Source organism: Nelumbo lutea, chromosome 6 (assembly GCF_056320005.1).
Source record: "Nelumbo lutea isolate HS-2025 chromosome 6, American lotus-T2T, whole genome shotgun sequence".
NCBI classification, from domain to species: Eukaryota; Viridiplantae; Streptophyta; class Magnoliopsida; order Proteales; family Nelumbonaceae; genus Nelumbo; species Nelumbo lutea.
In genome coordinates this window covers 35,517,801-35,534,702 of record NC_142689.1, presented here as the reverse complement: position 1 = coordinate 35,534,702, position 16,902 = coordinate 35,517,801, and positions in this window count along the sequence as shown.

Sequence of the window (16,902 nt, the reverse complement as noted above, 5' to 3'; positions counted from 1 at the left end):
GTTTGAATCAAATGGACAACCTGTTTGGACAAAAAATTAATAAAAAACAGCCAAACCGTTGAACAGTTCAAACGCTTCAATTATCCGGGTCAATAATTTGTTGACCAAATCAACGGTTTTTGATAAAATAACAGTTCCAGAGTAAAACGGAACCGATCACCTGATTGATTCTCGATTTTTCCAGTCCGGTCCAATTTTAAAAAACATGGTTCCATATACATAAATATGAGTCCCACATGAGTGAAAGTTGATTTGGAAGTATATATTTAACCCCCTTCTTTCATTTTTAGGAATGAATTGATTGAAGACAAAATCATGCACAGTGGCTTGGAAATAAACACAACAGTTTTCCATATGCATGAGTGTGGGTTCTACATAAACACATTTGTACAAAACAACTGATGTATTCACTTGTAATAGATCATCGAGCCTGGTGTATACAATTTTGTCTCCAACCCATCTGCTCACTTTTTGTGGGCTCACAGGATAAAAGAGCCGTAGAAAGAAATTAATGTTCATTGCTTGGCAGTTGGCACTAGAAGATGGCCTAAGAGTAAGCAAGCAACTTGCCAAATGCTCTTACTAGTTTGGTCAAAGGCGAGTTTAGGGAAAGTAAAAGGCGAAGAGAAAAGGGGAGTAAATAATCTCCCTTATTGTGTTGCTTTTGGAGCTGGGTTGGACGAAAGCTTGATATGTTAATAGATTATACCTTAACAAGATACCAAAATGATCACATCAACACAAAAAGCTTATAATGCGACCCGACCACCAATAAAGGCTAGTATTTATGCGCGGTTTTAGAGGTTGTTTGTTGATCTCTTTTGTGTTAAAAGCATCAACTATATGTACATTTCAACTAGCTAGGGACGTGTTTGCTAGATGAGCCATATAACAAATTAATGCATCTCCTTGCAACGAGAATCTTATTACTGTGTTGCTTCACCTTTTGCTCATCTATTTTGAAGAGAGAGAGGGAATCAAGGAGAAGCCTCGATTGGGTAAGGGTAGAAATAAGAGGTTATTTGACGTTGCCATTTTTATTTTAGGCTCAAGTTCAAGCCTAATCATTTCCTATTTATAAAGAGGTAAAATCCGGCTTGGCCTGTGAATGTATCGACCTGTTGGTATGCATCATGGTTTTCAAAATCGGATCGGACCGGAAAACAGGGAATCGATTACTTGACCGGTTCCATTTTTCTTTAAAATTGTTGATTTTGGTCAGTAAACCGCTGAGCCAACCGATTAACTATTAGAACGATTTTGACCATTTTTCAAATTTTTAATAATTTTTGTCAAAATCGACTGACCGTTCGGGTCGAACGGGTCCAAAACGTTGATTTTGGACCGTTTGACCTGATAACTGGACCCCTGGCCGATTCGGTTTTAAAAACCATAGTATGCATGCTAGCCCGTAAATTATGACGTTGCACTTTTAAGGACATGACCCCATCTGTGAAATTTGAGATAATGGTCACTACTTTTATGATGTTGATTGATTGGATACAAGTTTTTCTAATACCATGTCATTACGATAGTCTACAATTAAAAATAAATATAATAAATGAAAACTGTTATTATTAATAATGAAAATAGTAAAAAATATAAAAATAAAAATTAAAATTAAATATCTAACCCGTGACTTGATAATTGAATCAAATGGCTGAATGATTCAACTGATGGGATCAGGGGATTATTGATTGGTCAACTAGTCTGATTAGCCGATTCAACTACTGGTAGAAAACACTAGAACCAACACTTGCAGATTCTCTTGTGTTTGGTGGGCAATGTAGTAGGTTTTACAAATGGGGCTTGATAATTTCTTTCAGCCTAAGGATGCCAACCCAATAATCCATAATCCAAATTCTAACTTAAATTAATTATTCTTAAGTTTTCAAAACATGTCACAAAAAATACGGGTTGGTATCAGTTTGAACTATATAGGGTTAAGGGGGTTTGGCACTGGTTTGGCTCAACCCTGATCGACCCTCATATGCTTCCACTCAAATCTGACCTAACTTCACTCAATACTATGCAGTTTCTATATCTGTCCCAACTTATAGGGTTTTACTCGATACCAACTCAACCCATCTTGTAGTTTTTTATTGTATTTTTTGTGATACTTTTGAAAATTCAAGTGAAACTAATTTAAGAAAAAAAAAAAAAAACAAAAACAAATCGTCAAATAAATCATATACTTTAAGGTTAGGGGTTAGAAGTCAGACCACATTACATGAATACTGTTTTTATAGGGGTATTATGACCCGACGGGGATTAGCCAAACCTGAACCTGATTTGGATTAAATAAAATCAAAACTCTAACATAAAACCCTACACTTTATTCGGATTAAAATAAACATTGAAATAAATCATAAACCTTAAGGCTACAGGTTAGAATTAGTCGGACCAAATTACAAGAATACCTTTTATATGTATAGGTGTCTTATGATCCAATGGGCCAGGTCGGCCAAACATGCGCCTGATTTGGATTAATTAATAAAAAATCTAACTTGACCCTAACCTGGCCATGTAAGGGTGAGTCAAGTCGAATTTACCATTTAACTTGATCCATTAACATCCCCACATATCGGGTTTCTTACTCACTATACAAAATTAGCCTTTCTTACTAAGATTTCAATTTGGATTATGGTCAAAACAACTAAATATAACTCAAAAATATAATAATTGAGTTGGCTTGGATTAAGTTGATTCAATTGAAAATGTCATAAGAAAGGTTTTTTCTAGTTCAATTTTGGGTAACAAGGCTCATACAATTGCATGGGTTCTGACTAATATACATATATTATATTATATTTTTTATTATATACATAATACTATTGGGCCAAGCTCAGGCTTGGGCTGATCTTACTTGGTAAAGCCTAACCCCACAATCTTAAAACTTTGTCCAAGCCTGATATAGCATGGACCAGATTGCCGGATTATTTGACCCATGAACATGGCCACCTAGGTGCCCGATACAATGACCACACCTCTTTTTAGCTAACTTGGTAACAATTAGTTAGGCTTTATTTTTTTTTAATTTAGGAGGTGTTTGGAACCGGTGTCATTCTCCCAAAAATGATGACATGTCAGTGCCACATTAGTGTTTCGAGTTCTGAAGACATGTTATATGTTTGGTTAGAATTTTTCATAAGATGTTGAAAAAAGACCATACCTAGGAAATTGGGAAGGCATGCATCAAAAAGACCATACCTAGGAAATTGGGAAGACATCTTTATTATGAATTGAGAGATGTGTGGCTGCAATTCACGGTGGCGGTTAGAGAGTGAGTAGGAAATCTGGGTTTGGCATGCATGGTTTTAGAAAACGTCAAAAATGGTGTTTTCTCTTTCCATACCGTTTAACAATAATTAGCGAACATGGCAAAGAAAACATTTAGGTGGCAGTTACGAAACCAAACAAAGAACATTATCATTACACCATTATATCACCTTTTTTTTTTATTAAATGGACAAAGAAATCAAACACCACCTTAAAAAAAGTTAAGGCTCCATTTGGAAGGAATACAAAACCTTATATTTTGTATAGATTTATACTATAGATATTTGTATTTGTACTCTTTCCAAACTAAACCTAAAGAAAGAACAAAAAACATTTCTAAACAATACAAAGAACTTGTATTTTTTGTATATATACACCAAGGAATTTATATTTTGGAGTACAATATATATATATACACAAAAGAATAAAATAATAAGGGAAATTAAGAAAAAAAAAATACAGTTGCCTATGCATAATATTTCTTAAATAGGTTATTTCCTAAGAAATGCTCGAGTACAATGGAAAGCAATAAAGATGGAGAGTCGTGCTTAATATTTACACTTCACCGAATTAGGAATCGGAAAAACTAATGCAAACAGCGACCTACTGAAATTGGTTTGGACCGTTCAACCGGTGGGCCAACGCTTATTGGATGGATAACGACACAAGATTTAAATGTGTTTGAGTCGAATAAGTAATAAAACTCTTGGAAATCGCAGCTAATTAAGCGATGGTTGGAACAGTAGAACATAATCCCTTTTTTTTTTTAAAGCTTCAAGCCTTCAATGCTTCTCTCTGCTGTGGCCTAAAGACAGCTAGCCTTTTACACTGACAGGCAGTGACAGCCATTTTTAGTAGCGCTGAACTAATGATGCGATTGAATAAGAAACAACCCATAATCAAACAAACACCTCCAATGTCACGTTTTCGATAAAGATGAAGATTGTTCACCAGAGAGAGAGACAGGCTCTTGTCGTGTGGGAGGTGCTTACGTAGAACCCTCCTCTCTTGTAGTGTTCACTCAAAGGTGGATGGTCTTCAGGTTATGTTTGGTTTGAAAGAAAAAAAAAAGTAAGAAAACTTGTACTAAATTTGTAATGGACACTGAATTCTTGTCTCAATCCAGTATTTAAGCCCCTTGTTGGCGATTCACCAAATATATCTACACGTGAGAAAAAGCCCTAATATTGTCAAATTCCTATGACAACTTTGCTTATTTTATTAATTCATTGGTTTCAGGAATCCATGTTATATTTTTAGAGTTATGTGGGATTAATTATAAAATAGAAAAAAGATTCATGTGGAAATGCTCTTATCCGGATAAATATTTATTAAAGAACATTTATCGGGACAAATACATTTACCAAGTAATTAAGTAGTTTCCTGAAAAATGAACTTTGAGCTAACGCAGCAGTAACCGAAGTCCAAATTCCTGCCTAGACCCTTATACCCGGCTCAATGACTAGGCTCTAATTAAGTTGGATCAGTTGATAAATAACCGAGCAAGTTTTGGTTCGAGTAATCGATAAGCCAGTTCAGTTTATCACCATGTTGATGGAGTTTTAAACACCTTATTGCAAATTGCTTTTTCTGTTTGAAATGTCAAATTTAATATTTCTCACGCATGCATTTTTATAATTGAAAGGACACTCATATTTGATATATGACATTTGAATAATTTTGTAATGATCAATCCAAAACCTAAAATGGCACGTCAGATAGAATATCGATCTATCTATCTATTTATATATCAGAAACATCTCTCGTACTTGTATATTGTTATTTATAAGGCTGAGTATAATATGAGGTACATCTGAGTAGCGATCTTCAAGTAAATCCGGATTCATACCAAATATTCATTCCATTTTCTTCTTTTGCAGGTTTAAAATGACTTATTAGATATTTTCCATTTTTTCCCACCCTCTAGAGGAGAAAATCACTTCGCTTCAACATTCCCAAATCAAGAATCAGACCGACTTAAAAATGTTCCAACGAAAGTACGAAGTTTCAAAGCTGTTAAAACTATCCACGTCTATCCTTGTGGAAGATGTTGCTTCAACAATTGGCCAAAGAATGATTAGGTGGAAGGTCTCAATCAAGTGGTTGGGCCCCATCATTAGATCAGGGTTCAAAATATCATGTATACGTATTCTGTCAATGGCTTCCCAATATGCCCGTATTGGTATGATATGGCCGAACAATATCACGCTGATTCGCTTAAAAAAAAGTATCAATACATACCGATATTTTGAACTTTGGATCACACGAATCCAAACTCAATTTACATGCTCTCTCTAAGCGGTATCATTAAATGGTTAAGTCGCAAAAATCAACTTTGATGTCTCCAGCACGACTATGAGCAAATCAATGGCAAGAGACGTTTAACCTTATCAAATTTAATTGCCATTTGATTGAGCTATCAAAACTCTGGTCTGAATCATTTCCAGTAATCCGTTTAATATAAGGTTCAGTTTGGAAAGACTTCAAATATAAATTCAGTGCAAAATTTTATATTCATAAACAATTCTAATTGAGCATAGCTGTCAATCTATACTACTATAAAAAGTATATATGAATAGGGTCTTAAGATTGCTGGAATTTTTTTGACTAAAATATCCTTTTTTTTTAAATAGAGTGTCTATTTATTATGAGGGTGAAAAATATAATTTGAATACTATTATTCATTGCATTCAGTTCTCTCTCATTAAATTACATTTAAGTTATTAACTCTTCTTCACCCTCATTTAACCATACATTTAAGGCATTTTTGTTTCTTTTAATTACTAAATGAGTAAATTCCACTAATTAAATCCATACATAAACAATTCTAATAACATAAAAATTTGTACTCTTGAAACTGACTTTGAAAAGCAATATATTTATGTGGTGGTAAGAAATTTAACAGTTTTGGGTCAAATATTGCCACAATTAAATAATAAAAAATAAAAAACTTGATAAACTGCAAAAAATATAGAAACTAAAGAAAAGTTTGGGAACATCTTTAATATCACATATTCATCATATTATACAAGAATAAGTATGATAAACAAGAAATAATTTTCTTGGTATATATTCTCTCATTAAATCCTGTATTCAAGATATATTTTTCTCATCATTAAATTCTATTAATTAAATCCACAACATTGATTTTAATAGTATAAAAATAATTTTATTTGTGTCAAATGGGTTAACCCCTAATGTCATAATTAAATAATAAAAAATCAAAATAAATAATATATAAAAATACAAAAAAAGGAATTGAGCATATCTCTAATATTATATATTCATTATATAGAATAAAGTTAAGTATGGAATGTAAGAAATATTTTTATTAAGGATGAAAATGGAATTACAAATCTAAAATAAACCTTGAAATTAAATCAAATGATGTCATAGTCAGATAATAAAAATTTTAAAATAAAAACAATAAATCACAAAAATAAAGAAAAAAAATTAGAGAACAATTTGGGCAAATATTTGATGTTATAAATCAAATATTGGGTCCATATATAATATTATGCATTCATTATATTAAATAAAAGTAAGTATTATATATAATTTTATCAATGTTGGAAATGCATTAATAAATGATTTGGGTGGTGGGTTAGTGGTTTGGGTCAAATGGATTAACTAATGATGTTATAGTAAAATAATAAATTTTTAAAAAATAAAAAAGGTAAAAAGAATAAAAAATATAAAAATTATAAAAAATTTGGACATATATTTAATATTATATATTAATTATATCAAATAAAAATTAAGTATGATAAACAAACATTATTTATATAATGTAGATGAAATATATAATTTAAAACTGATATGAAGGCAAGGCTATTTTCCCATCTAGATGGTGGGTCAATGATCAAACTTTTCAAATAAACTCAAGTTGATGTCATAATTGAATAATTAATATTTAAAAAGATAGAACATAAAAAAAAAGTATACAATTTTGTTGGAAACATTTACAGATATTTCTAATGTTATATATTCATCATATTAAATAAAAAATTGTTGAAATAAAAATTATTTTTATTTATTATAAAAATAGAATACAAAATAATAATAATGATGATAATAATAATTGTCATTGTAATTTAAAATTTCAACGTTGCATGTCCACATTTACTAGTAAAAAATAAAAGAGCATAAGAAAAACAAAAATGGGGCAACTCGTTCCCTGTTGCAAATACAATTGGATTTGAACCGGATATACCTTGATCAAAACGGTTAACATTTTGATTTGAATAGAATCTTATTCATTGGATTCAAATGAGATTGTACTCAGAATAATATTTATTATTAATAAAATGAGGGAAAATCTATGATACTGAAAATACATGGTAACGGAAGAGCTTTGACCAATTAAAGTAGTCTAGTGAATTTTGATAACACCTCCTTCTATGATACTGGTTGATTGGCTGTAAGTTATTTCTGTATCATAGTCGACTTGAACCCATAAAATCATGTATATATTGTATGTTATGAACAAAACTCATTAAAAAATTACTTATGAGACTTGAACCTGTGATTTTTAAGCTGGTGTTTGGCTTTGATGTCGTTGTTTTAGTGTCATATTGGGAAACCTAATCCCCACATTTCCTAGATGTATTTGGATAGTAGTTTCCCAAATTTCTTGGGGAACTTGTAGTTAGTAGAACTTATAATTAGCAATTTGCTACTGAAACTGAATCTCCTCTCCTAAATTCAGGCGTAGGAAATTGTATATATATGGTATACCTTGTATAATGAAGAGTGACAAATTCCACATAGTTTTTTCTCATGGTATCAGAGCAAGAAATAGGAGCAAGAGGTCTCTGTTCTAAGACTTGGAAACTAGTGGCGGTTGCGACATAGCTCAGCACCAGCAGAGTACAGGTTGTGCACTCCGATCTCTAGTTTGGCACTTTGCCTGTAGGCAGAGTACAGACTGCTTTTCGTCTTCCGCAATCGTCGCTATGACACTCCTAGAAACCAGAATCCAGACTCATCACCTCCATTGGAAATAGAAAGAAGAAGAAGACTCTTCGTCGTCCTCAATCCCTCACTGTGAGTTCAACTTCGGAATTTCAGCTTGAGCGGTTACCACAGTTCTACTGTTCGTCTGTTCTAGACCCTAGAGAAATAGAAATCGAAGGTTGCGACCGGCAAATTCGAGTTCCAAACTGAGACGTTCGCGGATCAGACAATAACTCTGTTGGGTTTTAATCTCATAAGAGATTAAATCCAATGGGGTTGATTGGTCAATTACATGATAAATTGCACCTGTACACTTGTTTGAAAAAATCAGTTTTTCTCTTACAAAAAACCCAGTTTTGAACTTGTCCCACATTGGAAAATTATAAGTTTTGTTTTCAATATTTCAATAGGAGCTGATTTACACTCCTTAGAATTAGTAGAGGAGAGTATGGGGATTCGATACTACGCAACGCGCGCACGCATGTGTGTGGCGCAATGAGGCGCTTTAGAGGCGCACTTTGCTTGCACTTCGTGCGCACCCACGTGGCTTGAGATGGGCGGCTCTGGTTTTGGTACATTGATGACCGTTGATCACCATTGATGAGATCAACAGTCACGATTCGATCGGGTGTGATCAGGAGGCACAATTCAAAGTTAATAGTCACCAACTGTTAACAACTTTTTAAACAGTCACAATGGTTGAAATTGTGACTGTTCAAGGTGCATTCTCTAAACCAGCACCTACCTTTTCCTCATACCTCTTCACAAGTTATTTAAGGAGTATGAATCAGACTCCAAAAACACAATTTTGAAATTCACTCTTTTTCTCAGTCCAGTTTGCTACAGTCTCACAGAAGGTTTCTTTGGAGACTCTTCAACTTTGTTGGTTGCAGATTCTCGCCCAAGGCTCTGTTGTATCATGAGAATGAATTTGCCTGTAACCCAACAGCAAACTCAGTAAAATTGAGTGGAAACAAATAACATTCTAAAGAGAGTGTCTTCATACGCGCATTTTTTATTATTCTTCAGCCTTCTCTATCTTTATTCAACAAACGGCTCCGCTTTCACCTCTTCAGTTTCTGCTACAGAGGCGAAGATTGGACTCTTTCCCGTCTGAACCAGAGCAGCGGCAGTGGAGCTTTTGAGCGGAAAGGAAGGGCGGCGAAGCTACTGTTCCTCTTCTCTCCCTATTCGAACGGAACTAGCGGCGGTTTCCGTCTGAACCAGAGCAGCGGCAGACAAGACACCGTTGAAGGTAGCAACGCAGTTTTTTCTATCGGGAGACACCTGAAACAAAACCAGCATTGCGACGGAAACAATCATGTTCAACGAATTGGCAATCTTTTTCGGCCATGGTAGTTTGGGCCAATTAGTTGTCTCCGTCTGAACCAGAGCAGCGGTAGCGAAACTTCTGAGCGGGAAAGAGCGGCGGCAAACTACTGATTCATCGTCCCCATCTCTGAGACAGTGACCAGAGTTTGGGTTCGCATTCTACGACGAAATCCAGAGAGAGTTTCGTCATCTTCGACATGGACTGTTCTCTCTCCTCTGTTTTCGGGAGTACTTCTTCGACCCTTCCTTCCAGACCGTTGGTTTCCACAGTGCGACGGAGTATGATCGAGATTGACAGATTCTATGCCGAAGCATGAAGCGGAGTGTTTGATTTGGTTTTCATGAACTGAAAAACTAGTTCTGGCCGGTTGATGGTTTGTGTTGTATTCTTCCAGTCGATCGATATATCCTTCGGAATCTAATCCTGCTGCGTAGGCCCTTGGTTTCTTGGATTCTTCTGCAAGGTACCGTGGCCGCACTTCTTTCGCAAACCTCATCCGGAGTTCGACGAACCCCAGAAATTGGGAGGATTTGCGCGACTGTCGTAATCTCTGATTACCATCATGATCGTAGCGGGTCTTCGGGGCTGAGTGGAGACGGATGGACAACATTTCTCAATATTCTAAATTCACATAAATCCGAAAGACTTTCTGGTAAGAAAAATTATGCTGATTGGATAATTGGTTCCGGGGCATCGCACCATATGACTGGAGAAATTAATTTATTGATTGATGTTCGGAATATTACACCATCCGGTGAAACTTCCCAATGTGAAGCAAACTACTATAGTAAAGGAAGGGACTCTACATATGGGTGGAAATATTTATTTACATCATGTATTCTTTGTACTAAGAATGAACTGCACCCTTATTTCTGTAGTTAAATTATTGCAAGAGATAAATTGTACTATTACTTTTATTGACAAGCTGTGCGTGATACATGACAAAACCTTGAAGACTCTGATTGAAGTGGGTGAGCAGTGTGATGGGGTCTATCATTTTAGAGGAGTAGCACCGGTTCGGGCAAATAGAACTAGTAGAATGAGTGAATGGGAGTTGTGGCATCGTAGATTGGGACATCCGTCTGAACAGATATTATCTTCACTTCCTAAAATAGGTAAATTCAACAGTAGACCTGAAAGAGATAAGCCATGTGATGTTTGTTACAGAGCAAAACAAACTAGGGAAGTTTTTTCTGAAAGTAAACATAAAGCCGATGACTGTTTCTCTCTAATTCATTGTGATACAAGGGGTGCTTATAAAGTACCGGCCTCTTGTGGTGCCGTTTACTTTCTAACCATTGTTGATGATTATTCTCGTGTTGTGTGAGTTTACCTGCTGCTTGAAAAAAGTGAAGTAGCACATATTGTTAAAAATTTTTGTGCCATGGCAAAATGCCAATTGGGCAAGCAAGTCAGAGTTGTTCGAAGTGATAATGGAACAGAGTTTAAAGGCCTGAAGTCATACTTCGAGACTCATGGCATTCTGCATCAGACCTCCTGTGTTGGAACACCCCAACAGAATGGTCGAGTGGAAAAAAAACATAGGCATATTTTGAATGTTGCTAGAGCATTGGGGTTTTAAGCAGGTTTACCTATTCGGTTTTGGGGGGAGTGTGCCTTAACCGCCGGATACTTGATAAACAGGACACCTTCTTTTGTACTTGGTGGGAAGACTCTGTATGAGGTACTGTTTGGGACACCACTTCAATATGAGCACATGAGAGTATTTGGCTGTCTCTGCTATACTCATTAGAGTCCTCGAGACAAGGATAAGTTTGGAGAAAGGAGTAGGAAGTGTGTTTTTGTGGGTTATCCCTACGAAAAGAAAGGTTAGCGCATACATGATGTTGAAAGAGGTGAATATTTTGTCTTCCATGATGTAGTCTTCTATGAAAATATATTTCCATATGTTACCGATTCAGAAGCCAATCTGGGAAACAAACCTGGCCCAGCCATTGCACAAGTTGATGCTGTAGTTTATGATGATGTTGTACACAACCACAGGGGGAGTGATGCAGCCAACATCTATGATAGGGGGAGCCTTGAGAATAATGGTGATGGAAGAGAGGAAGAGCACGGAGAAGAAGAGAGTGAGTAGGAAGTGGGAATTAATGGTAGTGATGACAGAATTAATGTGGATCCAGCACCACAAACGACACCAGAAGAGCAACTTGGTAGGGGACATCGGCATCGCACGTCGTCTGTTTTGTTGAAACCCTACGTGACCTACACTGCTCGATGTTTGAAGGACCCCATTCACACTCAAGCCAACTCTAAATCAGAGTCCTCAGGTGTGACTCCCTATCCCATAGCGAATTATGTGACATGTACTAACTTCTCTGCTAGACATCAAGCTTTCTTAGTAGCAGTCACTGCAGGAGCCGAGCCCACCAGCTTTTCTGAGGCAATGAAAAGTGAGAAATGGAGGGAAGCTATGAGGAAGGAAATCCAAGCTCTGGAGGATAATGGTACTTGGACATTGGAAACTCTACCTCCCGGGAAAAAGGAAATAGGGAGTAAATGGGTTTATAAGATCAAATATAATTCAAATGGGACGATTGAACGACATAAGGCTCAGCTAGTTATTCTTGGGAATAGATAGGTTGAGGGGTTAGATTATAATGAGACTTTCGCTCTTGTGGCCAAAATAACGACAGTCCGCACTTTCTTAGTCGTGGCAGCCGCTAGGAAGTGGGAGTTGCATCAGATGGGTGTACATAATGCCTTCTTATATGGGGATTTGAATGGAGAAGTATACATGTAGTTGCCGCCAGGATTTGCATCTAAGGATCGAACAAAGGTGTGCAAACTGAAGAAATCTCTCTATGGACTACGTCAAGCTCCCAGATGTTGGTTCTCGAAGTTAACAATGGTCTTGATATAGTTCGGGTTTGTCCAGTCATATCTTGACTACTCTCTGTTCACCTATTGCAAACACAATATTCGTTTGTACATGCTGATATATGTTGATGACCTGATTGTTGGGGGAAATGATACTGCTGCCATTGTAAAATTAAATAAGTATCTCCATTGATGCTTCCATATGAAAGATCTGGGTCCACTCAAATATTTCCTAGGGATTGAAGTATCTCGTGGTCCTGAGGGAATCTTTTTGTCTCAACGGAAGTATGCCCTAGACATCATCATAAAATGTGGACTCTTGGGAGCCAAACCAACATCTGTACCCATTGAATAGAATCATCATATTGCATTGGCAAAGGGCACTCTTATGGAAAATCCGAATCAGTATCGACGCTTAGTGGGACGGTTGATCTACTTGACCATTACATGTCATGAGTTGTGTTATTGTGTTCATATCCTAGCTCAGTTCATGCAAAGCCCACGGCAAGAACATTGGGAGGCAGTTTTGCGCGTAGTGCGTTATATGAAAGGATATCCAGGACAAGGTATATTGTTCCGTTCTGATAACGATCTACGTCTATATGCTTATTGTGACTCTGATTGGGCAAGCTACCCACTGACACGACGGTCGTTGATTGGCTACTTTGTTCTACTGGGGCAATCGTCGGTTTCTTGGAAAACGAAAAAACGACATACTGTGTCGCGCTCCTCTACAGAAGCCGAATATCGTTCGATGGCTTCGACAAGCTGTGAGCTGAAGTGGATGAAGAAACTTCTTCTGTCTTTTGGGGTGGCGCATGATGAACCAGCGCGATAGTACTGTGACAATTAGGCAGCTTTGCACATAGCCACGAATCCAGTGTTCCACGAGCGGACAAAGCATATTGTGGTCGATTGTCATTTTGTTCGCGATGAGATACGGTGTGGGAACATTGTCACTTGCCATGTTCGAACCACAGAGCAGTTGGCTGATATCTTGACGAAGGCTCTGGGAAAAGAGAAATTCACATATTTTCTTGGCAAATTGGGCATTCGGAATCTGCATGCACCAATTTGAGGGGGGTATTGGGAAACCTAATCCCCACGTTTCCTAGATGTATTTGGATAATAGTTTCCCAGATTTCTTAGGGAGCTTGCAGTTAGTAGAACTTGTAATTAGCAATTTCCTACTGAAACTGAATCTCCTCTCCTAAATTCAGGCATAGGAAATTGTATATATATGGTATACCTTGTATAATGAAGTGCAACAAATTCCACATAGTTTTTTGTCATGTCATTTTCTAAGAAAATATTACTGAATGAATGAGGGTCTGTTGCACTGTTTTCTGAGAAAATGACTCCTTTTTTTTTGTTTGGCATTGGTGTTGCCACATAGATTGTTTTCTGGGGAAACGACACTGGTTTTATTTGGTACAAGTGCTCTATAATCGTTTTCAACATTGGTCCACATTATCCAATGCTTCACATAATGTCACATAATCGTTTTCAGTAATGGTTATGAAAACGAGAAAATGCCAGATTTTTCTCAAACCATACCATCTCGAATTTCAAGGCATGGTCATTTTTTTGCATTTTTTGAAAAAAAGTCTCAAACAAGTCTGCATTTCTTGGCATACCGTTTTTCCTGAAATGACACCGATGTGGAGCCGTTTTCTGAGGCAATTGCATCGATGCAAACACCCCTAATAAACATACAACATTAATTCATGTTTTTCTTATAATTGATGCCATGGACACAGCTATATACTTGTACAAAAAAACGGAAGGGTTATTTATTGATGGGGGTTATTTTATTGATGTCATGATCGAGCTGAAGCAAGAATTCAGCCAGTCCATGGGGTGATTTATTGATGTCATAGAGTGGGCCTCAGCATGCATAATTATTACTTTATAAGCATGTGTAGACATGCTGGGCCTGGCCCAGACCAAATCCAATACTGAAACTCATCCTGGCTGAAAATTGGCCCAAAACCTCACGGATCCAAGCTTTGACATGTTTGAGGTGAGTTTGGGGTGATAATTACCCCCACAAAATAAGTTGGCTCGGTAATTATTACTCCTACGGGCAGTGCTGATGAAATGGTTGCCGTGGAGGATTCTTTGGGAATACACCTCCCAGAAGAACTGACAACACAATATTACAATTCCTCCCATGTTTGGAGCAAGTGAGCAACCACTCTAGTTTCTTTCGGCCCCGTTTGGAACTGTTTATTTTCAAGAATAATTTATTAAAATAGCCCTATAATTTCATGGATTTATTTAAATCTATCATATAGTTTTCATTTTATTAAAACACTCTTTATAATTACAACTTATTTACTTAATTAATCTTCATCAATAAGTGTTTGTTTTGCCATCTTAGGTGATCACCTACACTTAGTGGAAAATGTTCAAGGGCATGGGCCCATGATTGTTTATTACAAAAGTATTCCTAACATTTGTTCGTAGATAAAATAAAATTGACTAAAGAGGGTGGTTTCTTGTGTGTGTCTTACTAGGGGTGAAAATGATATTTTCATTTTATTTTCTTTTGATTAAATTTATTCAAATGGGTTAAAATTATGATTTTTCACTATCATCTCATGGAAGGCTGATGAAATAATTGATTGAAAACTATAGGGGTATTTTAGTAAAAGCAAACTATAAGGTAGGTTTTAGTGAATCTCTGAAATTATAGGGTATTATAAAAAAAATGAAATTATATTGGTGTTTTAGTAAATGGCCCTATTTTTAAGAACTTATTTTAGGCTGAAACGGCAGAATCACACCAATAACAACTTCCATGCATTTGCAAAATAAACCTAAATAAGCATTTCTTTAGGAAATAAGCCCGTTTTGAATAAGTCCAAAATTTTACCTCTTTTTCAATATTTTTCGAAAAAGTGCTTATTGTGTTTTCTAACCCATTTCGGCCTCCCAAATAAGTTTCAAAATACCTATATTGTCCTCATTTGAAAGTAGCATTTCTCACTAAGGGTGTCAATGGACCGGTTTTGAATTGGGCCCCGTCCAATCCAAAATCAATTTGGTCGGATTGGATGGACCAACAAGACATATTGGATTGTATCAATTTGGTCCAAAATATTTATTAGATTGGATTGGACCTGGTCCATCCATAAAAAAAATTATATTGGATTGGGTTGGATTTAGCCATTATCTAGTCCATTGATATACAATAAGAATGTATGTATCAATGGACCGGGTTTGGATTGAAATCAATCTAAAATCAAAATGAATTTGAACAGATTAAACGGTCCAAACATTGAATTGGACCGGTCTAAATTGATCCAAAGCATTCATTGAATTGGATTGGACCTGGTCCATTTATAATGAACTCACATTGGACTGGATCGGATTGGACCAAATCCAGTCCAATTGACACCCCTACTTCTCACCACACGCTTACAAACACTTAGTAGGATAATAAACACTGCCAAATAGAAGGCCAGTTGATATTCTCTTCAATGGCTTGTACAGAAAATTTAATTAGCATTACTTTAGGCTGTGTTTGATTTGATATCTCAATCAAATTTCTGTTTTACTTTCATTTTCTATCAATCCAAACACAGCTGTTTAAGCCTGCTTATGCTCCATCTCTTATTTGATATTTATTTCTTGTATGTTGCTGCTTACTCGAACGAGTAAGCATTCACATCGGACGTTATCATGTTTACCTTGCCTTTTTATAGTTCTACATATGTAGGTAGGGTCTTTGGTTCCACATATCGTAGGAAATTAATACTTGGGAGCGTTTGCAATGTACTTGTCTGTTGTGATGTTGTACTTGTAATTTTGGCACCTAGTAATGATAGTAGAAATTCAACCTTGCGCTTGATTAGTTTTATTCAATAAAGGAATTGTTTTTTATCTGATGTATCAATGCTTTTGATTTCAAGCGAAAATTGGACTCTAATATCTGAAATTTGGGGTAGTATCAAGTTAGTAATAACTGCATTACTTATACTTTTAAAAAGTGTCAAGTTGGTCCTTGCTGTTAATGGATCGTTAGTTATTTGTTAAAAATGTCAAAATTACCTTTTAAAAGAAGATATTGTTTATTGTCTTCTATCTTGAGACTGAATTGATTGAGGTGTTTGAGATTCTAGACTAATGAAGTCATTGTCTTTTACCTTTAGATGATAGGCCCACTTCTAACCAGAATGGGAAGAATTTTCCCATTAAAACCTTCTCATTCAAATAGGGGACCAAAATCTACTGTTTGGCATTGCTCACCTTCTTCATTCGAAATGAACAAGGCGGTGACTACCCCCTTCATCTCCCACCTCTCTCACTCTCTTTCCCCTCCTCCTCCTCCTCCCCCTCCTCTTCTTCTTCTTTTTCTTGCTTCACCCTCTCTGTTTCTTCTTGATCGCGGTTGCAACTCATGGCAACAACAATCTGCTTTCTCCCGACCATTCTACTTTATCAACCCCCTTCATTTTCATTGTTCCTGTTAAAGTAGCAATTGGTGG